The 23,592-nt window shown below is 42.1% G+C and overlaps 1 protein-coding gene across 4 annotated transcripts in view; it reads left to right on the forward strand.

Moving 5' to 3' along the window:
- The window catches only part of Magee2 (MAGE family member E2), a 195,622-nt gene that overhangs the window by 66,133 nt on the left and 105,897 nt on the right, over positions 1–23,592 (forward strand). The window lies entirely within an intron of this gene.

The following is a 23,592-nucleotide window of genomic DNA, read 5'->3' on the forward strand; positions in this document are numbered from 1 at the left end:
AGAATATAGCTTGTTTCTTTGTTATTTTTTGGTTTACCTCTTTTTTTCATCATTGTTGACTGTGCCATGTTTCTTTGAAAAGAATGTTCACTTTGTGTTTTCACCATCAAAGTATCTATGTGGTTATTAAGCCAAGATTATTATGTTGTCCAAATTATTTTCTTCTGTAATTAGTACTTTTTGAAAACTGATCTATGGATTCACAAGAGAGCTATGAATCCATTCAGTAAATACCTATGCAGTACTACCACATACTGGCTTCTGTTCTACCACCCCCAGAGGTGTAGACCTGAAGACAAATAAAGCGTGTTAGTTGTCTTCATTTTCATGCCAGAATACTTGCGAAAAACTACTTGCAGAAGGAGAGATTTCTTATTGTTCGTGGCTTTAATAGCTTCAGTTCGTGGTCAGCTGATTTCATTGTTCTCCATTGTTTGGATCTGAGGCGTGGAAAGGAGATGGTAGAGCAGCTGAGGAGCAGAGAGGGGGAAGGGATTAAGGGACAGGATAATAGCACCCACTCAGGTGACCTGCTTCTTCCAACTTGGCCCCACTTCCTGACAGTCCATTCAGATATGATTTCATCATTAGGCAATCCATTGATGACGGTATAGCCCTCATGGTACTATCACCCGCTGAAAGCCTATCAGATGGCAGCCAAACCTGAGCTTTCATTTAAGATTCAAAGTCGTAACAAAAAGAAATAGAAGTCCCTTTTTTTGTGGAACAGATACCCAGAAGCAATTAACTATCATTGTCCACCATTGCTATATGTACATAGTTATTCTTCATATCAAAGGTTATTGTCTTTTATTTTTGTCTGTATGGTAAAGATCAATTTATGTTCCTCTTTTTATTCTGCATATCTTTAATTCCTCTGTTTATTCCTTCCTTGCCCCAGTGGCAACTCAGTAGAGAATTGTTCAGTTTCCATGAGTTTGTAGGTTTCCTGTTGTTCCTGTTGTTGTTGAAGTCCAGCTTCAATCCATGGTGGTCTGATAAGATACAGGGGGTCATTTCAATTTTCTTGTGTCTGTTGAGACTTGCTTTGTGACCAAGCATGTGGTCAATTTTGGAGAAAGTTCCATGAAGTGCTGAGAAAAAGGTGTATTCTTTTGTGACTGGGTGAAATGTTCTGTAGACATCTGTTAGGTCCATTTGGTTCGTAACGTCATCTGTTAGCTCCACTATTTCTGTTCAGATTTTTTCTTTTTTTAACTTTCTTTTTGTTTATTCTTTGTGTCTTTCATATCATGCATCTGATACCATTCATTCCCCACCCCTTCATATCCACCCTCTGCCCTTGCAACCCCCGCCCCAATAAAGTAAAATTTAAGAGAAAAAGAAGAAAAAAGAAAAGGGGGGGGGAGGAAAAAAATCTCATCATGGAAGCTGCAGTGTGACCCAGTGAGTCACGCAGTAAACCCTTTTGTCTATATATCTTTACTTGGAAGTGTTCACTGCAAAGAGTCATTGGTCTGGTTCGAGGCCTCTGGTTTCTGCTACACTATCGATGCTGGGCCGTCACTGGGGCTCCTCTTGGATATCCTGTTGTTACTCTGTGTCATGGGTCTGCAGGACCGGCCCCTTCATGTGCTCCTGCACATGGGCTGATGTTGGGATAGGCCAACTCATAACCCTTGTTGTAGGCCTGGGTAGTTAGTTATAGGGTTGGTCAGCTTGCCAGCTCTCCCCCATCCTCGCCTCCAGGGGGAGCTCTCCAGCATTGCCCTGGCTAGTTCACCCCTTGCAGCGATGAGCAAGGGTCGGGCCCAGTTCTGCTTTCATGCCATCAGGGTCCACACTTTCACACCTACAGCAGTAGGGCCAGCTCTACTGTGTTGCCCAGGTGAGGTGCAGGGGCCACTCTCCGAGTGCTGCAGCTGCTGAGGGGCAGAGCCAGCTCTCCAGCTCTTAGGACTTCAGGGCCAGCTGTCCCTCCCGCCACAGGCCATGAGGGATTGGGGGTAGGACATCTCTCCCCCACCCCATACCACCATATGGCAGATGAGGGGTGGGGCCAGATCTCCCACACTCATGTTCTAGGGGCCAGTTCACTCATACCTCTGTCAATAAAATCAGCTCTTCTCTGCTGCCCAGGTGAGGTGCAGGGCCTACTTTCCTGGGCCTACTTTCCTGAGTGCTGCAGCTGGTGAGGGGGAGGGTCGGCTCCCTTGCTTACTGGTAGGGGGAGGGGAGGAGGGCATCTTTCCCTCATAACCCTTGTTCTAGGCCTGGGTAGTTATAGGGTTGGTCAGCTCCCCAGCTCTCCCCCATCCTCACCACCAGGGGGAGCTCTCCAGCATTGCCCTGGCTAGAGGGGAGGAGGGCATCTTTCCCACGCTTCAACCACCACAGCACAGATGAGGGAGGCAGTATCAGCTATGCGCCTCTCACACCCTCCGGGCTAGCTCACCCATGCCCTTGTCTACAGGGTCAACTCTACTGTGCTTCCCAGGCTAGGTGCAAGGCTCATTCTCTGGAGTGCTGCAGCTGGTGAGGGGTTGTGTCAGGTCTCCCACCTGTTGCAGGTGGCTAGGGGCGAGGAGAGGAGGACATTTTCCCCTCACCCATGCCGCCACATGGCATGTGAGAGGAGCGTGGCCTGCTCTCTCATATACCACCATGCGGCATATGGGAGGGGCCTGGCCTGCTCTTCCATTCTCACGCCCTCACGATCAGCTCACCCATGCCCTTGCAAACAGGGTCAGCTCTCCGTGGAGCCTGGGGTGAACTGCCCCAGGCCTGCCTGTGGGTCTCCTTGTCCTGCTCAGTCTGCCATGGCACTTAGCAGGACCATGCTTCCTCATCACAAAGAGGTCATGATAGTGCCCAACTCTCTGGTGCCTCTGGCGTGGGCCGAGGTCCTGGTAAGTTGCCTAGGTGTTACTGGAGTCCTTTTGTGGGCCGGAGCTAGAAATCCTGGCTTGTGTTTGGTTGAGTCCTGCCTGCCCCAGGTGCTTGATGTGGGGCCGAAGTGTCCTAGTGTTTGTCTTGATGACCTGTCCATTGGTTAGACTGGGGTATTGAAGACTCCCACTATCAATGTGTGAGGGTCAATGTGTGGTTTACGCGTTAGTAATGTTTCTTTTACAAATAACATGACGATTGTTATTACCATTGTTCTGTTATTGTTTATGCTGCCATTTCTAGGAGAGATGCTTAAAGGAAATTAAGACACTTGGGTTAACCGTTGCTCCCAATAAGAACCATAGACCAACAAAAACCCCAGGCACAAGAAACTTCTTTTCAAGTGGTTGGTCAGGATAATCCAAATGAATCCCCAGACAACACAAACTATTGATGGAGCCCTTGGTTGCATCTCGAGGGGTGAGGGTGGGCTCCTGTTGCTGAAGACACCACAAATTTAGGTAGGGCTTAAGACTTGTGTGATTCAAGCTGGATTTGATTTGAAAGCCTCTTTCCTGCTGTCTAGCATCCATGGTACCCAAAACTATTATGCCAGCTGCCAAGGGACAGAAGCAATTAAACAGCCCTCCCCAGCTGCAACACCTATGAAAAGTGGCAGCGAGCAGCTTGGCGAGATGTGCCTAAAGATGCAGTGAGTGGCACTCCCATGTCAAGCGCGGCCAACGGCTGTCTAATTGGACTCAAGGTCCACTCAGCATAAGGGTAATCATGCCGGGGACTGAAACTCTCCCCAGCTTCCTGGGACTAGTGAGGTCCTGAACCTTACCAGTCTCTCCTGGTACTTGGTAGTTTTTGGTCTCAGCCATTTTATCAGCTAAACCCTTCAAATAGATTTCCTAGACTCTGTTTCTCTTCTTTTTGGTCTGTTGCCTGAAGTCAATAGTGTCAATTGTCTTACTTTCAAGTTTACTGTAAACTCGGGTCTTCCTGTTTATAATTCAAGCACTTTACCAACTAAGCTATGCCGGGTCCTTTGCTAACATTTTATCAAGTTTCTTTGAAGTCTGTGAGCTTTCCAAGGCTTTGCAGATTCGGTCTTTGTTGGGACAGTCCTTGACGGTTTAACATGCTCAGGGAGATCAGTCTTCCAAGGTCATTTTCTGAGTGCCTGGCTTGCCTCATCCTGCCGGTGACTTTCATGAGTTCCCACATGCATATGACAGTTGTCACAGATCCTAATATCCTGGAGAGTCTTACTTCAGCTTCTTTGTGTTTTAGAGGGCCTGTTGTACACCTCCACTTACCATGTCTTGTCCCTTCTTGTTCTCTGGTTTGTTTCCCTGCAGCTCTTGTGAGCAATACTGAATGCCTCCTTCTTAGTTCCAAGTTTAGTAAAGACGAATGCCTTGAATCAACCATTTAGCTATTTTTTTACACAGGACAGAACAGCTGTACACAGTACCATGAAAATTGTGTTCTACATCTTCCTGTTCAAGGAAAAGAACTGAGTGCTGGGATTGAATCTTCAGGCCAAAACAAGCCATCACTTCACTGCAAAGGATGTGAGCCACACATCCTGAAACACAACACACTTTGAAGATGGCCTTCTATTGGCTTGCTTGGTGCCTAATCTTTGGCTCTTTGCCAGGCTCCAGCAGTGGTGTTTTAAGGAGTCTCCGCTTCGGTTTGCTTTGCTTTCCTTGCTTTGCCCTCTGAGAGAGAGAAAGGAGCCTAGTGCTCCCTCGTCCACACCTTCGCTGCTGTTACTCTGCCATTATCGAGATGAGTTTCACTTAGGGCCCAGCTTCCCTTAGTACATTTGCCTTTTGACTTTGCCTTCGAAGCCCTTATGCATGCTGAGTCTTTACATTCCTCGTGTCCTGCTGTCATCCGTGGACTGGCAGAGGAGCAGAGGGCCTTTGACAGAATTCCTTGGAGCACCAACCTTTGCAGAGGAGGGACATTTGAAAATGTACCTCTCTTTCTAATTATTCTTCTCTCATAATTACATCCCGACTGCAGCCTCCCCTCCCTCCTCTCCCCTCCCTCCTCTCCTCTCCCCTAGATCCACTCCTCTTTCAATTCCCTTGAGAAAAGAGCAGGCCTCCTAGGGATATCAATGGCTCAGCCATTAAAGGCTAGGCTCACAACCGAAACTGTACTTCTTGTCAATGGAATGTAAGGCAGAGAAAGTGGTAGTGTCAGCCAATGAAGTGATTGGCCCTCAGTGAGTTATAAACAAACTATGATATATACCTTAGCCTTTCATCCAATGTTCTCTCCATCTCTTTTTGCTAAGGATCCATGGCATAAGGTGCAGCTCACTTGGAGTAAAGCCTTCATGGAGGCTTTCGTGTTTATGGGCAAATCAACTAAAAAAGAAAGGAAGAAAAGGCAATACAGAAAGGCCAAAATAAATGAAGGGAGGGAGGGAGGGAGGGAGGGAGGGAGGAAGGAAGGAAGGAAGGAAGGAAGGAAGGAAGGAAGGAAGGAAGGAAGGAAGGAAGGAAGGAAGGAAGGAAAAAGGGATTAAACTAAAAAAGGAACAAAGTTAAAAAGAACAGAAAAAAAGGAAGAGAGCCTGGATCTATTACATTAGCTTCCTGAAGAGGGCAGCAGTGATCTGTGAAATCAGCCTCTGCAGGCCTTTCTCGCCAGTTAGAGGAAAATAGGTTTCCAAGCAGCTTAGGTATGAAATGCTTACAACTCCTTCCTGCATCGATTGTGATCTTTAACATAATTGTTTATCAGTGTGATGGGTGAAAATCTGCCTCACAGCATTGTTTCCATTTGCATTTCTTTGATAGTCAGGAGAGAAACGGATTTCTGTGTTTCAAAGTACTTTCTTTCTTCTCCGAACGATTTTCATATCCTTTATCCTATATTTATACCAGGATTTAATTTTGTGGCTTTTACTTTTTCTCGTTTTAAAAATGATATGCATGCACTGTCGAGAATCGAATAAATATAGAAATTTTACATACTCCCATTTATACTCCCAGAGACAATGTCTTCACCGTTTAGATTGATTTTTACTACATCTGCTTTATCCTGTTTTTTACATATAACTATTTGCTGATATTTCCTGTGCCATTAATAATTCCTGCATATATTTTGAAAATAGCTTTAGTTTATTTAAAGAATAATTCATTAGTATTGTTAAGTACTTGATAAATACCAGAAGATGTAATTTGGACAACCCAGAAATAACTGTTACTAAGTTTTTGGTATATATGTGTTATTTGTCTCTGTCTGATGGGGTTTGTGTGCATGTGAGTATGGGGCCAGAGGTCAACCTCAGAAGCCATCCACTTGCTTGAGACATGTTCTGGAGCTCACTCGGTAAGCCAGCCTTGATGTCAAAAAGCTGAGTATAGTAGCATTCATATGTAGTCCCCAAATTAAGGAGCTAGAGATGGGCAGATCTACACACACCTACACACCCATCCACCCCCCACACACACACACTCAATGGTTTAACTGTATTATCACTCCTCTCTCATCCCTAAATCTAAACAGCAAACCTCATGAAACCACTTTACAGTTTCATTTACAAAAGGAAATTTTCTAAGAGAAGCATATAGTTTTACTTAATTTTTAAACTCTACTTTATCTTAAAGCCATTAAGTAATGAAACTTAGAAAACCACAGAATCACAGAAGACACTAAGCACACCTCTCCCGAAGTTTGCATCCATTCCTTGGGTGTCTACTGTCCTTTTTCAAAGTTAGTGATCCCCACTTCTAGTATTCCCTCTTTCCCTCACTCCGCCCCCCACTCCCAACCCCTGCTCCAGACCCATGCTTAAATCTGAAGTATGTGCTATCCCTTATCTTGGAATAATAAACTCACTAACTTTGCTTCACACACAGGCTCTTGAAATTATTTTCTGTGATGTAGTGAAACATCCAGCTTTACCTGCCTTCAGGCCCCTCAGGAGCAGGGCGGGTGTGTGTGTGTGTGTACTCCCAATGGCAGTGCTGAGCTATATCGCACCACTGTTGCTGACAAGACCAGAGATTTTGAATTTGGTGAGTTAAATTCTCGTCCCAGTATTAGCATGCTTCACTTAAAGATAAACATCTAAGACTATATGTGGTACCCCCCCACCCCGGCGCCCAGAACTTTACCCTTAACGCAGGGATGGGAGCAGGGATGGTAGCACACACGGTCAGCTATGTACCACCAGGGAGCTTAATGCCGGCAGTCCAAACAACAACAAACACTCACTGAATTCTTGCCCTGCGTCACACATTGAAATGATCTCTTAGAGATGAACTCATTTAGGATTCATAACAACTCTTTGAAGTGTGGCTGTTATTATCAACAGTTTATGGGTGGGGACACGGAGACACAGCTGGAGCAGAGGTCCAGGGGACCGAGCTGTCTAAATACAAATGGGAGACCTGAGACGTCCTTGTGTCCATCGATATTTTAGAGAAGATGATTTTAATCAAGGTAGATGCTGCTTTCTGCCTGGAGGTGGAACAATATATAGGAAGCCTGTGCATTTGTCGGAGAAGGGAAGACTAGAGGTAATGGTACCGAAGTTGAAAATAATTATAAAAGAAGGTAGGGAAGTCAAAGATACACGTTACTAAAATATTATCAAATCGGACATTTTATGTGGGAGGGTTGTGTGGTAGATAAACCTCAGGGAAGCTATTAAAATCAAACAGAAAGGAAACCCCAAGCAAACACATCCGAGAAGAACATTTGAACAGGGTTGTGGACTAGTAAAGAAGAAAATTAAACAAAGGGAAGCAATCGTGAGAGTAACAGCTGCACCCGGAAACCAACTGTCAGTGAAAGTAACCCCAGGCCTCACAGAGGGGCTGTAGGGCTTGGGAAGAGGTGCGGAAGCCGAGGCAGCTGCTTTCATTGGCAACCCCCACTGGGGCCTCCCGCACAAATACCCCATCCTCAGAAGTTATACTTTAAGTATAATTAGAGGGAAAAGGCGCAGTATTTGATGGTGCTGTCTGGAATAAAGTAAGTGCTAAGTAAATGTCACCCATTATTGTCATTTCCACTCAGATTATTAAAACAGGGTTTTTGACTCAGTCTCCTGTATCGTCTCTTTCCTGTCAGTCCATCATCTCAGCACTGTCTATTCCTTACCTCGAAGGGCTCATGGCTGCAGCAGAGAGTGCTTGGGCTGGCCTACTACCTGGACAAACCTTGCCTGGACAGTTAAGAAAAATTGATGAAATGCTCGGGGACACAGCTTTGCAAAGTTCTGGAGGTTTACATATACTTGAGTTGCCTGGCAACAAATATCATTCATTTTTAATGAAAGAAAGGTCCAACATTGTTGAATTTTACCTGAACTTTATGATTCTGGAACACAGGGCCAATTAATAAGTCTTTCCAGGTCCAGGAGATGGTAAAGTATTTGCCTAGCATGTGCGAGGTCCTGGGTTCAATGCCCAGAATGGTAAAAAAAGCAAAGCAATGCAACCAACCAAACAAAAGCATAATGAAAGTCTTCCCATACCTTTTGTTTTCTAGGAGACTTCTTATTGCAAATAACTAACCTTCCTCATGTTATTTGTATAGACAACCATATTTACCTATAACAAAGCTGGACACATTTGCTGCTTTCTAAGTTATTACCTGAATTGTTTGTACTCTCTGACCCCTGACAAACCGGTACAATGTATCTGCTAGCTTGATAAACTAGGGTAAGCGTCTCTCCTTTCCCCAGGCTCTTTAAGCCTGACCCATCATCAGCCTGAACCAGCACACAGTCATTCCTTATCGACTTGCTTTTTTTCCAGGGGAAAAACATCTCCTAGTCAGTTGCCCTGCCCTTTCATCCCTCTTCCCCACTCGCAGTTCTTTGTAGTTTTATTCATTTCTCCCTATATGAAAAAGGAGCTAGTAGATCAGTTTAATGGGCATGATGTGACCCCAGCAGCACTCAAGAGGCAGAGGCAAGGATCGCTGTGAGTTCAGGGCTATCCAGGTCTACATAGCAAGCTCTAAGCCATTTAGGGTTGCATAGTGAACCCGGTGTCAAAAACATAACATAAAAATGAATAGATAAACTTAAATACTGAATTGGAATGTATTTTCCTGTCTGGCCTTTTAAACACAGATTTCCTGGTCAGAGGTCATCACTACTGCAATAGTGCCCTTTCTCTGCACTTTATTCTAGGCTTTTCTTGTGTGTGTGTGTGATATATCAGTGTATATATTCGTGTGTTTTATATTTGTGTATACATGTGTGTGTGTGTTCACACCTGTGTTTGCGTGTGTGTGCATGCAGGTGTGCTGGCATGTGTGTAGAAACCAGATGTCAGTGCCAGATGTTATCCTCATTCGCTCTACTGTTATTTTTTGAGACAAGAGCTCTCACTAAACCTGGAGTTCTCAGATTCACCTAGAGTGGCTGGCCAGCAAGCCAAGGGATCTGTGTATCCTGTTCTCCAGCAGTGAAATGGCAGGTGTGTGGGCTGGCTACTTTTATGTCAATTTAACACAAGCCATAGTCATATGAGAGGAGGAAACATCCATTGAGAAAATGCCTCCATAAGATCCAGCTGTAAGGCATTTTCTTAATCAGTAATTGATGGGGGAGGGCCCAACCCATGGTGGGTGGTGCCATCCCTGGGCTGGTGGTCCTGGGTTCTATTAGAAAGCAAGCTGAGCAAGCCATGGGAAGCAGGCCAATAAGCAGCACCCCTCCATGGCCTCTGCATCAGTTCCTGCCTCCAGGGGAACCTGCCCTGATTGAGTTCCTGCCCTGACTCAGTGATCCACTGTTAGCTGGAAGTGTGAATGAAATAAACCCTTTCCTCCCCAAGTTGTTTTTTGTCATGGTGTTTCATCACAGCAATAGAAACCCTAACTAAGACAACAGGCTTTTCACATGCGCACTGGGGATCTGAACTCAGGTCCTTATACTTGCATGACAAACACTTCATTGGATGAGCCATTTCCCCAGCCCTTATACCCATACTGTTTATTTGATAGATTTAATAAAGTTTATAGGGGCAATATATTTTAATATACAATTCATTCTTTATGGTTTCTTACCAGGTTTTTTCCATTCCCTAATGTTTACTTGAGTGTGTGTAGAAGAGAGCTATTTCACTTGCTGGGGGTCTGTTGTGGGCAGAGCAAAACCTCTTCTTCTTGTCTCCCCCTGTTTTGAAGGCTTTCCAGCATGGTGATAGTTTAGTAACTCTGTCTAATTGGTTCCGGTGGAAGGCTAAAGACCCAATGTTATACTGGGTGATGTTGGCACACATCTTTAGTCCTAGCATTTGGGATGCAGAGGCAGGGGTATCTCTGTGAGTTCGAGACCAGCCTGATCTTATAGAGCTAGTTCCAAGATAGCCAGGACAGAGAAACCCTGTCTTGAAACACCAAGAAGCTAAAACAAAACAAAACAATACAAAGAACAAATGTTAAAAGTTAAAACAGCAGCCAAAATCTAAGATGGCCTCTTCACTTACAGATGGCTTCAAAATAGCACAGGCCTGCCAGCCACACAGGGCAATTTAATGCATCGTTTACATGGCTTTATTTGGCAAGTACCATCAGAAGACCTCCTAGGATTGGCATTTTTGAATAAACGGATTTAAATGTGTGTCTCTGTAAGGGGGTTGCAGCAGTTTCACAATGCACATGCATGTCCACAGTCCTGACTTCTAACCCTGGGAATTGTTCTGAGGAAGACATAATCTGGGCTTTAGTTTTTCAGAACTGAGAATGGAGAAGAGGAAGAGGTTTTCTGGTGGCAATGTGAGGACCATCCTACCAGGTGGATCAGGTGTTTTTTTTTTCTTTTTTAACATAATTTCTTTATTGTTTCTTTGGGAATTTCCCATCACACACCCTAATTCCACTCACCTCCCAGTCCCCCCATATCCTCCCCTCACTCCTAAAGCACCCTCCAAGAAAATTTTTAAAAAAGTAAACCAAAACAAAACAAAGCAAGCAAACAAATGAAGAAAAACAAGAACAAAACAAACCCTCTTCACTCCTCCATCTTTCCAGCCTCTCTGACACCTCTTCATTCGTCCTGGTGGCATTGGGAGCCACAGTGTGTCACCTAGTACACCCTTTGGTCCTATCAGCTTTAGTAGCAAATGTTCATTACAGTGAGTCACTGGTCTGGTTCAAGGCCTCTAGTTTCTGTCACACCATCATCACTGGATCCTCAATGAAACTCCTCTCAGATATCCTGTGCTGCCCCGACTCATGGAGATCCTGTGGGTATTGTTCCACAGGACCAATCCCTTCATGAGCTCCAACAGGTCCTAGATGGGGTAAATGTTAGGGTGCGCCAACCCAAGGCCCAGCTGTGGGCCTGGGTGGTAGCAGAGCTGGTCTGTCCAGACCACTGGGCTGCCCCCCTCATGTGAGGGGGTGGAGCCAGCTCCCCCTCATGTGAGAGGGTGGCCATCAGTGTCAGTTCTCCCTCACTTGTGGTAAGAGGTGGGGCCAACTCTTCCGAGTGCCTGGGCCAGGTCTCCTGTGACAGGCAGGGCCAGCTTTCCCAGGGCTGGCAAAGGGTGTGGCTGGCTCAGCAGGGCCCTCCAATTTCATCATGCATGGTTCCTGTGGTCCACTGAGGTGACACAGGCCACAGACATCAACAGAGACACCAATTGCAGCTGGACCACAGACTCAGATGTGGACCTTGGCAGCAGTTCAGGCCCAGATGACATCCTAGCTCTGGGTAGAAGCACTGACCACTCAGATCAGGATGCTCTGGTGGCAGCATGGCCACAGGTTTCGGCCCCAACCCCGGGCTTCTGTGTGACTTTTGGCGGCAACATGGGCCTCAGACTTCAACACAGACCCCAGCTGCAAGTAGGACCATAGACTTAGACACAGCTCTCGGCAGTAGCCAGATCTGGATGCCACCATTGCCCCAGGAGGCAGTGCGGGCCACTCAGATCTGCATGGCCCTCGGATACTAACATGACCCCAGACCCGTGGATCAGTTTTATGGCTAGAGATGCCACCGCTGTTTCCTTGGATAATCATTCACATCTCAGCTCCCAGGCTTTCTTAGTATAGAAAATTATTAGAATTAGACGTTGTAACATTAGAGAGGGAAAGTCCTATTTGTGCCTGTGCCCACAGGGGAAGCCCAGAATCACTTTTACAGTGGGTGTCCAAACAGAAGTTTTTGCTTAATGCCCTTCATTTTTTTTTTTTTTTTTTTTTTTTTTTTGGTTTTTCGAGACAGGGTTTCTCTGCGTAGCTTTGCGCCTTTCCTGGAACTCACTTTGGAGACCAGGCTGGCCTCGAACTCACAGAGATCCGCCTGGCTCTGCCTCCCGAGTGCTGGGATTAAAGGCGTGTGCCACCACCGCCCGGCAAATGCCCTTCATTTTTAAGTACTTAGAACATCTGAACTAAATAGTTGATCCACAAAATAGCCTCCTTGTTGTTTTTGGTATCCTCACAGTTCCCAGCTGGGTCACTGCTAGAATCTACTGAGTGCCGAACACACTTCTTCCATCACCTTCCTAATGCTCTGCTGTCCAAGCCATGAGAAGCTGAGGGCTCTCCCTCATGGAATGGTCCCATGGTGGGTCATGTGAAAAGATGAAGGAGTCCTATGGGATCAGACCTCTCTGCTCATTAAAGATGCAAGAATTCAAGGTCTGCTCTTCTTAATAGGTTTTAAGGTTATTTCTATGCTGGCGTCTTTTCTTAGATTTTTTTTTCCCCAAGGAATGTGGCAAAATGAATGGTGGAATTAAAGAGCAGACTGTCTGATAGCCATTCAAAAAGTGGAGTAAATGCAGAATGGCTCTTCCGCTGAAGAACAGTTGGGCAGAGGAACTGTTTTAGATAGTCTCATTACTTGTGCATTTGATACATATGGTAGTTTCAGAGCATGTCAGTTGAATTTTCCATCACCATAATGTGGTACCTCACAGAACAACTTAAGGAAGACTTTATTTTGGCTCACCTTTTTTTGCTGTTTTTTTACATTTAATTTAAATTTATGTATAGGGGTGTTTTGTCTGCATGTATGTCTGTGCAACATGTGTATTCCAGTGCCAGCTGGAGGCCAGGATAGAGTGTTAGATTCCCCAGGAACTGGAGTTAGAGGTGGTAGTGCACCACCAGGTGGATGCTGGCATTGAATCTAGGTCCTCCAGAAGAGCAGCAAGTTTCCCTAACCACTGGACCATCCCTTTGGTGCTTGGCTCACCATTTTAAATGCTTTCAGTCCTTTCATAGAAGGGAATATGTGGTGGAATAGAGCAGGTCACATCATGACACTCAGGAAGCAAAGAAAGAAAATGCCTATGCTCTGGGGCTCTCTCTTTTTCTTCTTTTATTCCACCTGGACCCAATCTGGGCCGCAAATTCAAGTTCCACTGTTGTCCTTGTATTGTTTCCCCTCTACCTCCTCCCTTAATTAATCCTGTCTAGAAACAGCCTCAAAGATATACCCAGAGGTGCACTTGACTAATCCCCTTGGACTTGACCAATCCACCTGACAAAATTAACCACCACACAGGAGTTTGGTGCTTCCTTCCTCCCTGAGAATCATGGGCACTCAGAACATAGCCTGTATTCTGATGATTCCAATATATCATCAAGGTATTGCTGACATTTTATATAAATCTCTATGTAAAATTTTCCAAATATAAAACCAAATCATTTATTGATTTTTCTAATCCTTCTAAATTAAAATTAGATCATAATATTAAAGGTGTTTATAATATAGTCTGGATATATTTATTTCTTCAACTGTATTATTTAAGTAGTTTTGTGTGTATTCAAATTTAATTTCACTTAAAATGCATAATAAGTTTTGTTATGGATGGACAGAATTCTATCTCTCTCAAATTTACAAGTTGAAGTCCTAACTTCAGAATATGATTGATTCATGTGGGCCACCCAAATCCAGTGAGACCTGTGTCCTTACAAAAGATTAAGACATCTATTTGTGTGCATAGAGAATACCCCATGTGATGGCACAGTGGGAACATGGCCATCTGCACATGTGCAGAGAAATCTTAGAAGAAGCCAAATGACCAATATCGAAAGCCTAGTATCCAGCCCCCACTTCTGAAAGCGCATACATTTTTGTTGCTAATTCACCCAGCATGGTGTTTTGTTACGACCCATCAGTGACCTAGGACACCTTTCAAATTTCCTTGTCATACTTGCATAGGAACATGGCCAAGTTTCTCTGTATTGGTTCATTTTAGCATGTGAGCTGTCAAAGTATCCAAATATTCTATTTTTTATTTGAAGCTTATGCCCTTCATATACAATCCCATGAGTTAACTTTAGGTCCCCTTCCACCCCCTACCCCCCACCCCCATCATTGGACCATGGAAGATGAAAGAGATGGTGTTGGGATTGAGAGACGTCCTTTCCTGCCCTTCTCTTCACAACGGTTCAAGCAAACAATGCAGATTGTTTATCTCTACTCACACTGAAAAAACGCTTCCTGGAAATTGGAGAGACTGGAAGCGAGGACAGAAAGGGCCAGTCAGTGAAGTACTGGCTTGGGTCACTACAAAGTCTTTCAAGTCCCTCTGCATCCTGAGGTCATTTCCCCTCTTGGTGGTGTTGCTTTTCTCATAATTGCTTCCTTCTTTGACCTTTTCCTCTAATAGACTGAATTTGGAATTAGACTCCTCCATGCCTCCCCTTCAGGGTCCAGTACACATGAAAATGTTATAAAATAACCCTCAAACAGAATGTGAAAGGAATGAGATTTTTAGTTGGAAAAGTAGAGCATCAGTTAGTGTAACTCAAGAGGCTTTTAGCCTCAGGTCTCTAATTATTTTTCTGGCCTCCATCACTTGTGTGTGTGTGTGTGTGTGTGTGTGTGTGTGTGTGTGTGTGTGTGTGTGTGTGTGTGTTCGTTTATGTGCGCATGTGTGTGCGTGGTGGTAAAGAAACCCAGGGTCTGATTCTTGAATCCCTATCCACAACATTTCATCTGCATTAATAAGAAATTACATAAAATATATGAACATGGAAAAAACTATTTACAGTTTTTGCCAAAATTAGTAAAAGCCCTTCTTGGTGGGTCTCAGCCTTTTTCATAGGACTGCTACAGTTTACAGAAGGGCTGAAACAAAAGCCAGAAACATGCCTGTGTAGCTGTAGGATCCTTATTTGATCTAGGAAACACACCTTTCTCCCAGATCCAGGAGCCAAATGTTTTAGGGGTGGACCATTCAGAAGGTTTTTAAAAGGGTTCATAACATGACTTAAGCTTTTGCTATGTGATTGGTTGTTGTGGACTATTAGTTTAACTATGTAAAAATGTATTGCTTTTGTTTATGCTGCATTTGTTTAACTATGAAAAGATGTGTTGCTCTTTTGCCTAGTCTGCCTAAGGCACCTGATTGGTCTAATAAAATGCTAAATGGCCAATAGCGAGGCAGAAGAAGGATTGGCAGGGCTCGAGGGCAGGCAGAAAAGGAGAGCCAGCCAGGTAGTCAGGAACCGCCAGACAGACATGGAAGAAGTAGGAAAGCAGAACATACAGAGTGAAAGAAAGGTAAAAAGCTCTGACGCAAAACATAGATGAATAGAAACAGGTTAGATTAAGTTATAAGAGCTAGTGGGACAAGCCTAAGATAAGGTGGAGAACATTCATAACTAATAAGTTCCTGTGTCATGATTTGGGGGCTGGCAGTCTGAGAAAGGGGGGACAGACTCTGCTCCCACTGCTTTCACTGGATTTTGGGGCCCTACTCCTCATACTGGATTCCCTTGCCCAGCCTTAATACAAGGGGAGGAGCTTAGTCCTACCTCAACTTGATATGCCATGCTTTGTTGATACCCATGGGAGGCCTGCCCCTTTCTGAACAGAAACAGAGGAGGAGTGGATTTTGTTGAGGGGCAGAGAGGCAGTGGGGGAAGAAGAGGAGGGAGTGGAAACTGCGGTTGGGATATAAAATAAATGAATAAATTTAATAAAAAAAATGAGACTCTGGGTTGGATGTTATCTAGAAACAGAGATTATTGTATGGCTGGGCATCTTAATATATCTTATCATAAAGAGAGCTAACTAGTCTGGGGCTAAAGTTGTAATTGGTAAAGAAATAAAAATCATTAATCTTTAACTGAGAAAAGAGATTTTAGTATTTCATAGATTGCAAAATTTTTTCCTGTATTTGCTTGTGGTAGACAAATTTACAGAGTAGTCTTACTGTCCTAGCATTCTGTTTCAGAAAGACCTTTTTCGATGCAGATATTTTATGAGAATCTTTATTTCACCAGAGAATAGCTCAACCTTGCTATGAGCACCAGGAAAGCTTTTAAGAAATGTCAGACCAATTTTTGATTGTTAGGGGCTGCTTTTTTCTCACACATTTTAAAACTAGTACAATAACAGAAAACAAACAACGCGATTTTAAAATGGGGCACAGAACTAAACAGAGTTCTGAGAAAATAAAATACAAATGACCAAGAAACATTTAAAAATGTTCAGCACCTTTAGAAGCACATAAATGTCCAACATCTTTAGGAACACTTAAAAATGTTCAACATCTTTAGGCATCAGGAAAATGCAAATTACAACTATGTTGACATTTCATCTTACCCTGTCAGAATGGCTGAGATCCAAAATACAAATGTTGGAGTGGATGTGAAAAGGGGGAACACTTATTCACTGCATGTGGGAGTATGAACTGATGGAGTAAATCAGTGTGATGATGTAAATCAGTATGGAGGTTTCTCACAACACTAAAATAGATCTACCACGTGATCCAGCTATGCCCTTCTTGGGTATATACCCAAAGGAGTTCATTTCCTACTCTAGAGACACCTGCTCATTCATGTTTATTGTTGCTCTATTCATAATAGTCAGGAAATGGAAACAGCCTAGATATCCGTCAACTGATGAATGGATAATAAAAATGTGGTACATTTACACAATGGAAGATTATTCAGCCATCAAGAAAAGCAAAATTGTGAAATTTGTAATAAATAGTTGGAGTTGAAAACAATCAATCATTCTGAGTGAGGTGAACCACACACATAAAACAAACTTCGCATGTTTTCTGTTATTTATGGATGTTAGTTTTGAATCTTCAGATATGTATGTCTTATTTGGAATACCCATGTAGAGGAAATTAGGAAGAGGCTGTGGACCTTTTCAGGGAGGGGAGATAAATCTCAGTGGCATAAAGGGCTAAAGGGGAATAATGGAACAGAAATGGAATAACAGAAAGGGCTAAATTGGGGTGGAATGAGAGTGCAGGATAGAGAAGGTAATAATATAGGGAGGAATAAATAAAGCTAAGAAAAGTCATGTGAAAAGTTACTACTGCAGAACCATATATATATATATATATATATATATATATATATATATATATAGAGAGAGAGAGAGAGAGAGAGAGAGAGCGAGAGTTAAAATGAAATTACTCTATAATGGGATCATTATGTCTCTATAGGCTAAAAAATAAAAATAAAATTGTCAGTCCCAAGAATGGGTTACTTCTTTTGGAATTACTAGACAGTGAGGTCCCATAGATCCATAAACAGTACAGGCTACTGCTAATGCTATTTAGGTAAGACCATATTGCTGAAGACACCACATACCTGAGTCACAGAACATGGAGAAATCATGGTACTGGTATTGACCTGGAAGCTTTATCCCTACTGCATAGCTTACATAGTGCTGGAAGGTGCTATTCATGCTGCTAAAAGAGAAAAATAGTCATCAGTTTTACCCAGATGTAAATAGTGGCATGAGCATCCTGGAAGTAACCAACCACTTTCTGATTGGATTTAAGCCCTGCTCTACAAGATGAAACCCATACCAGACACCATTACTGGGCCAATAACTTGTGCCTAGACAGGCCCTAAACCCTAGGAGAGAAACTACTACTATTATTCTGCTAAATGGACATAGTGTTAAACCAACTATTGATGACTTATCATTAAACTTATAGATTAATGCATCTCTCAACTCTTATCAGAGAAGCTTCTGTTTGCAATAAATGATGCTTAACACAGAGGCCAACAACTGGTCAAGGTGCAGAGAATAAAACACTGTGGAATGTCCGACCCTAAACAGGACATCTGTATTACAGCCCCCTCCCAAGGCTCGGGGATCATTGTTAAAGGAAGGGAGGAATAAATGTAAGGGCCAGAGGTGGTGGGTAGATACACAGAAATAATACCAGGCTGGGCTGGTTGGTGCAACAAACAACAGGCTGAGCAAGCCATGGGGCGCAATCCAGTAAGCAGCACTCCTCCATGGTTTCTTTTTCAGTTTCTGCCTTCAGATTCCTGCCCTCCTTGAGTTCCTCCTATGATTCCCCTCATCCCCTTTCATCCCCACATTGTTTTTGATCATGGTGTTTTATCACAGCAACAGAAACTGAAGACAGGTAGCAAGATACTGGATGAGTGGGTAAATAGGATCAAAACATGCTGTATAGAATTCTCAAAGAACCAATAACAATTTTAAAAAGAAAACAGTGCAATTAACCAATCGAACTACTAGAGTATTAAAAATAACTTTATATTTACTATATATTGACCTTTGTTCATCCTCTTGCCTCACCCCAAGAGCTCAACTTGTCCTAAATTTTCTTATTATTGTTAACCTTGTTTTTCTGTTTTATAGATTTCATATCTAAATATAAAATTTGTATTTTTATAATCTTGCATGGTTTTGAATTTAGTTAGTTCAACAAAGCAAAATAATGTTATATATGGATTTTTCTAAAACTTGGTTTTCTCACACAGCATTATCTTACTATGGTCAATCTGTGTTGCAATATGTACTTTTAGTAGATTCTTTTATGCTGTTGTATTTTTGGAATGTACCAACATTGTGTTTAGCAATTCTTGTGTTCTTGGGATTTTTTTTTGACCGTTGTTTTACAAATAGTGCTTATATGTACTTTCTAAACTAATGGTTCTTTTATGTGTTCAAAACACTTTTGGAGTATACAGCTAGAAGAATTTCCAGTTCATGTTCAAGTATGGACAATGCCAGTTTTTTTGGGAGGACATTTAAATTTATAATCCCAGCAGCAATGTATAAGACAGCCCAATGACCCACATACTCTTCTGTACTCTGTTATATAATATTACTTTCCTTAAGTTTTTTTTTTTTATCATTTTAACCATATTATTCTTTTCTTTAATTTCTAAGGAGAGATTCATTTCACATGTTATGTTGACCTTACGTTTTTTCTCTTCTATGAAATATATGTTTGTTCTCTTTCCCATTTGTCTATTGCATTATTTATCCTTTGCTGTTGATGTATAGTTTATGTATTATTCATGGAAATACTTTATTGATTAGATATGGTAGATATTTGCTTCCATCTTGAAGCTTGTCTTCATTTATTTTAAGTTTTTTTAATAGGTACGAGTTTTTTATTTTTATATTAACTTTACTTGTATTTTGTGGATAGAGCTTTTATATTCTTTAGAGAAATATTTCTGTATGCCAGGGTCTAAAAGATGTTGCTCATATTTATACCTAAAAGTTTAAAAGACTTAGTTTTATATCTGACTTCCTTATCTAAAGTAGACTTTCATTTTAGAATTAGATATAACCATTTTTTTCTATCTCCATTTGCTAAATGACCCCATATTTCCCCAGTGTTCTTCAGTATTTTCTGTGTTTTATATCAAAATTCCATCTGTGCATGGCTCTGCTCTGCGTTCATTTATCAATTTTCTACTCTTTTCTCAGTTTTAAAAACTATCTGTAGAATTTTTTTATATATTTCCCCTATTTGGGGAGGGAGAAATTGTAGCCCCACAGTCATCCTGTCTCTGTCTCATGAGTACTGGTATTACAGATACATGACATCATAACCAGCTTCCCCGAATTTTTTAAATTAAGCATTTTCTCTCAACCATTGCCAGTAGTCTATTTGGAGGTATCTTTGTGGATTTCTGGGGACCTCTGTAGCACTTTGCTTCTTCCTATTTCCATGTGGTCTTCATTTATCATGGTCTCTTATTCCTTGTTCTCCCTCTCTGTTCTTGATCCAGGTGGGATCTCCTTCTCTCTTTCCCTCGACCCTTGCCCTTCATTACCCACACTCACGTCCAGGTTGCTCATGTAGATTTCATCCATTTCTCTGTCATTGAGCAATCCCTGAATCTTTCTTAGGGTCCTGTTTTCTAGGTAGCCTCACTGGAGTTGTGAGTAGCAGTCCAGTCATCCTTTTTTTTACATGTAGAATACTACTATGAGTGAGTATATACCATGTTTATCTTTCTGAGTCTGGGTTACCTCACTCAGGATGATTTTTTTCTAGATCCATCCATTTGCCTGCAAACCTCATAATGTCATTGTTTTTCTCTGCTGAGTAGTACTCCATTGTGTATATATACCACATTTTATTTATCCATTCCTCAGTTGAAGGGCATCTAGGTTGTTTCCAGGTTCTGGCTATTACAAACAATGCTGATATGAACATAGCTGAGCAAGTGCCCTTGTGGTATGACTGAGCATTCTTTGGGTATATGCCCAAGAGTGGTATGGCTGGGTATTGGGGGAGATTGATTCCCAATTTTCTAAGAAAGTACCATATTAATTTCCAAAGTGGCTGTACAATCTTGCATTCCCACCAGCAGTGGAGGAGAGTTCCCCTAGTTCCACATCCTCTCCAGCATAAAGTGTCTTCAGTGTTTTTGATCTTAGCCATTCTGACAGGTATAAGGTGGTATCTCAGAGTCGTTTTGATTTGCATTTCCCTGATGATTAGGGATGTTGAGCAATTCCTTAAATGTCTTTCAGCTATTTGAGCTTCCTCTGTTGAGAATTCTCTGTTTAGTTCTATAGCCCATTTCTTAATTGGACTGTTGGGCATTTTGATGTCTAATTTCTTGAGTTCTTTATATATTCTGGATATCAGTCCTCTGTCAGATGTGGGGTTGGTGAAGACCTTTTCCCATTCTGTAAGCTGTTGCTCTGTCTTGTTGACCGTGTCCTTTGCTCTACAAAAGCTTCTCAGTTTCAAGAGGTCCCATTGATTGATTGTTTCTCTCAGAATTAAGCATTTTATTACACAAAATTTCAAACATACACAAAGGCAAAGAAAATGTCACACTCACATTTATACCTGTTACAGACTTGTGTTCAATAATTAAATATTGGTGAATGTCATCTTGTCTGTAGTTCCACCAAACTCCTATTGATTTTCTCTAGGATTTTGAAGTAAATTCCAAGGATCATCCTTAAATATTGAGTGTATGTCGCTAAAACAGTAGTTCTCAACCTTCCTAATTCTGTGACCCTTTAATACAGATTCTCATGTTGTGGTGACCCCCCAACCCTATGTAATTGCTACTTTATAACTATAATTTTGCTACTGTTACAAACTGTAATGTAATAATGCAAATATCTGATATGCAGGACATGTGATGTGCAAGCCCTATGAAAGGGTCATTTGACCTCCAAAGGAGTGGTGACCCACAGGTTGAGAACCAATACTCTAAAAGAATGGGGTGGGCCTGGAGAGATGGCTCAGTGGTTAAGAGTTCTGGTTGCTCTTCCAGTGGTCCTGAGTTCAATTCCCAGCAATCACATGGTGGTTCAGAACCATTTAGAATGAGATCTGATGCCCTCTTCTGTCATGAAGATGTACAGAAAGACAGAACACTCACACAAATAAATAAATAAATAATAAATAAATCTTTATTATAAAAAAAAGAAAAGGGGTGTCAGTGGTGGTGGTGGCACATGCCTTTAATCCCATGACTTTTGAGGCAGAAGCAGGTGAATCTTTGAGTTTGAGGCCAGCCTGGTCTACAGATCAAGTTCCAGGACAGCCAGGGCAACGCAGAGAAAACCTGCCTTCAAAAAACAAAAAGGGGTTTTAAGAAAACACATTCATTTATCATTGTCAAACAGCCTTATTACATAAGATTTCCTCAAATGCCTACCTAAAAGTCAGTTATTCACTTACAGTACTCTTTGAGAGGCTGAAGATATACCCCAGTGGTTAATATAATGTCTTGTTTTTGCAGAGGACCTGAATTTGATTTCCAGCACCCATGCTGCATGCCCCATAACCACCTGTAACTCCAGCTCTATGAGAATCAACACCCATTTCTGGCCTTCATGGACACCACCTCCACTCATTTGTGCACGTATACACACACACACACACACACACACACACACACACACACACACACACACAGAGAGAGAGAGAGAGAGAGAGAGAGAGAGAGAGAGAGAGAGAGAGAGAGAGAGAGAGAGAGAGAGAGATGTACAGAGTTAGGAGACAATTAAAAATAATAACAAATATATATTTTTTAAAATAAGGTGAAGTCAGGATCCAAATAATGCCTATGCTTTGATATTGCTCTTAATCTTCCTTGAGTCTAGGTTCTCCTGAGGCTTCATAGCCTGTAAAAAAAAAAAAAAAAAAAAAAGCAGATGCCCAATTTTAAAATGGGAAAACGTATATAAACAGACAACTCACCAAAATGTACATATGTGAAATAAGCATTTAAAAGTGATGTTCAACATCACATCTGAGAATTGCAAATTAAATGATAACCAAAGCGATATAAATACATCACATAAATATACATTCAATCTATCTATTCACCTACTGAAGGACATCTTGTTTGTGTCAAAGTTTTGACAATTGTGTTTTAAACTACAAGAACCATTTATGAACAGGTTTTGTGTGGACATAAATTTTTATTTTTATTTTTTGCTACCGGAGATTGAGTGTATAGATGTACATTTTCAATTCATTTGAGTAAATAGAGTATAATTACCTTATCATATGAGAAAATTATGTTTAGAGGTGCAGAAACCTGCCAATCTTCCAAAGTGTCTATCATTTTGCATTCCACTAGCAATGAATGAGAGTTCCTCACATCCCGGAAAGCATTTGGTATTGTCATTGTTCTGAATTGTAGCTATTCTAAGAGGTATATATGTACTGTTTTCTGGAGACTACTACTCACCAGCTTCTCTGCGTATACAGATAAGTATAAGTAGTTACAGTTATTCATATATGGTGAAAACCTATCCCAATCAACATTATTAAAAAAGGTGTGATTATAATGGTTGTGTTAGAATAACCAGATATGAGTGGGAATAGACACTTGGCAGCCATGAATTCTACTGATATAAGTAAATATACACCCTGCCCTCATGTTTAATGACTATAGTATTTCAGAATATGGAGCTATCATGATTATTCAACCAGTTTCCTGTTGTGAACATGTACACATGTGATTTTTGCACAACTGTAACACACACCTATGTATATACATCTTACTGCATTCGTTTAATGATTTCCTCAGGATTCATTCCTCTTTGAGAAAGTGCTGGGTCAGAGTAGACTATGGACATTTTTGATGATGCATTTCACAGAAACTGCTACATTTGTCACACACAAAAAAATTGGGCCACAAGCACTACCTGTAGCAATTGGAAGTAGAGGTGAGTGACTGGTCTCTCAGCTAAACTGCCCCAGTCTCTAGGCTCTAAGCCCCAGGCATATCCTGTGCCTCTCCCATTTCAGCCCTAGCAGCTGGCTAGCAGGTAAGAGTCTTTCAGGCACCTTATTCCACCACCACTGCCACCCACTGGACTCTGTAACCTACAAGACCAACTCAGCCTCCCAAACCCACCGAACCCTTCATCCTCCCCCTGGCCAACCATCCCCTGCACCATCAGCAGGCCCTATAGGCACAAATGCCACCTGCACCAACAAAACCAAAAAATAACAGGAATTAGCAATCACTGGTCATTAATATCTCTTA

This window comes from Peromyscus maniculatus, chromosome X (assembly GCF_049852395.1).
Source record: "Peromyscus maniculatus bairdii isolate BWxNUB_F1_BW_parent chromosome X, HU_Pman_BW_mat_3.1, whole genome shotgun sequence".
Classification (NCBI taxonomy): domain Eukaryota; kingdom Metazoa; phylum Chordata; class Mammalia; order Rodentia; family Cricetidae; genus Peromyscus; species Peromyscus maniculatus.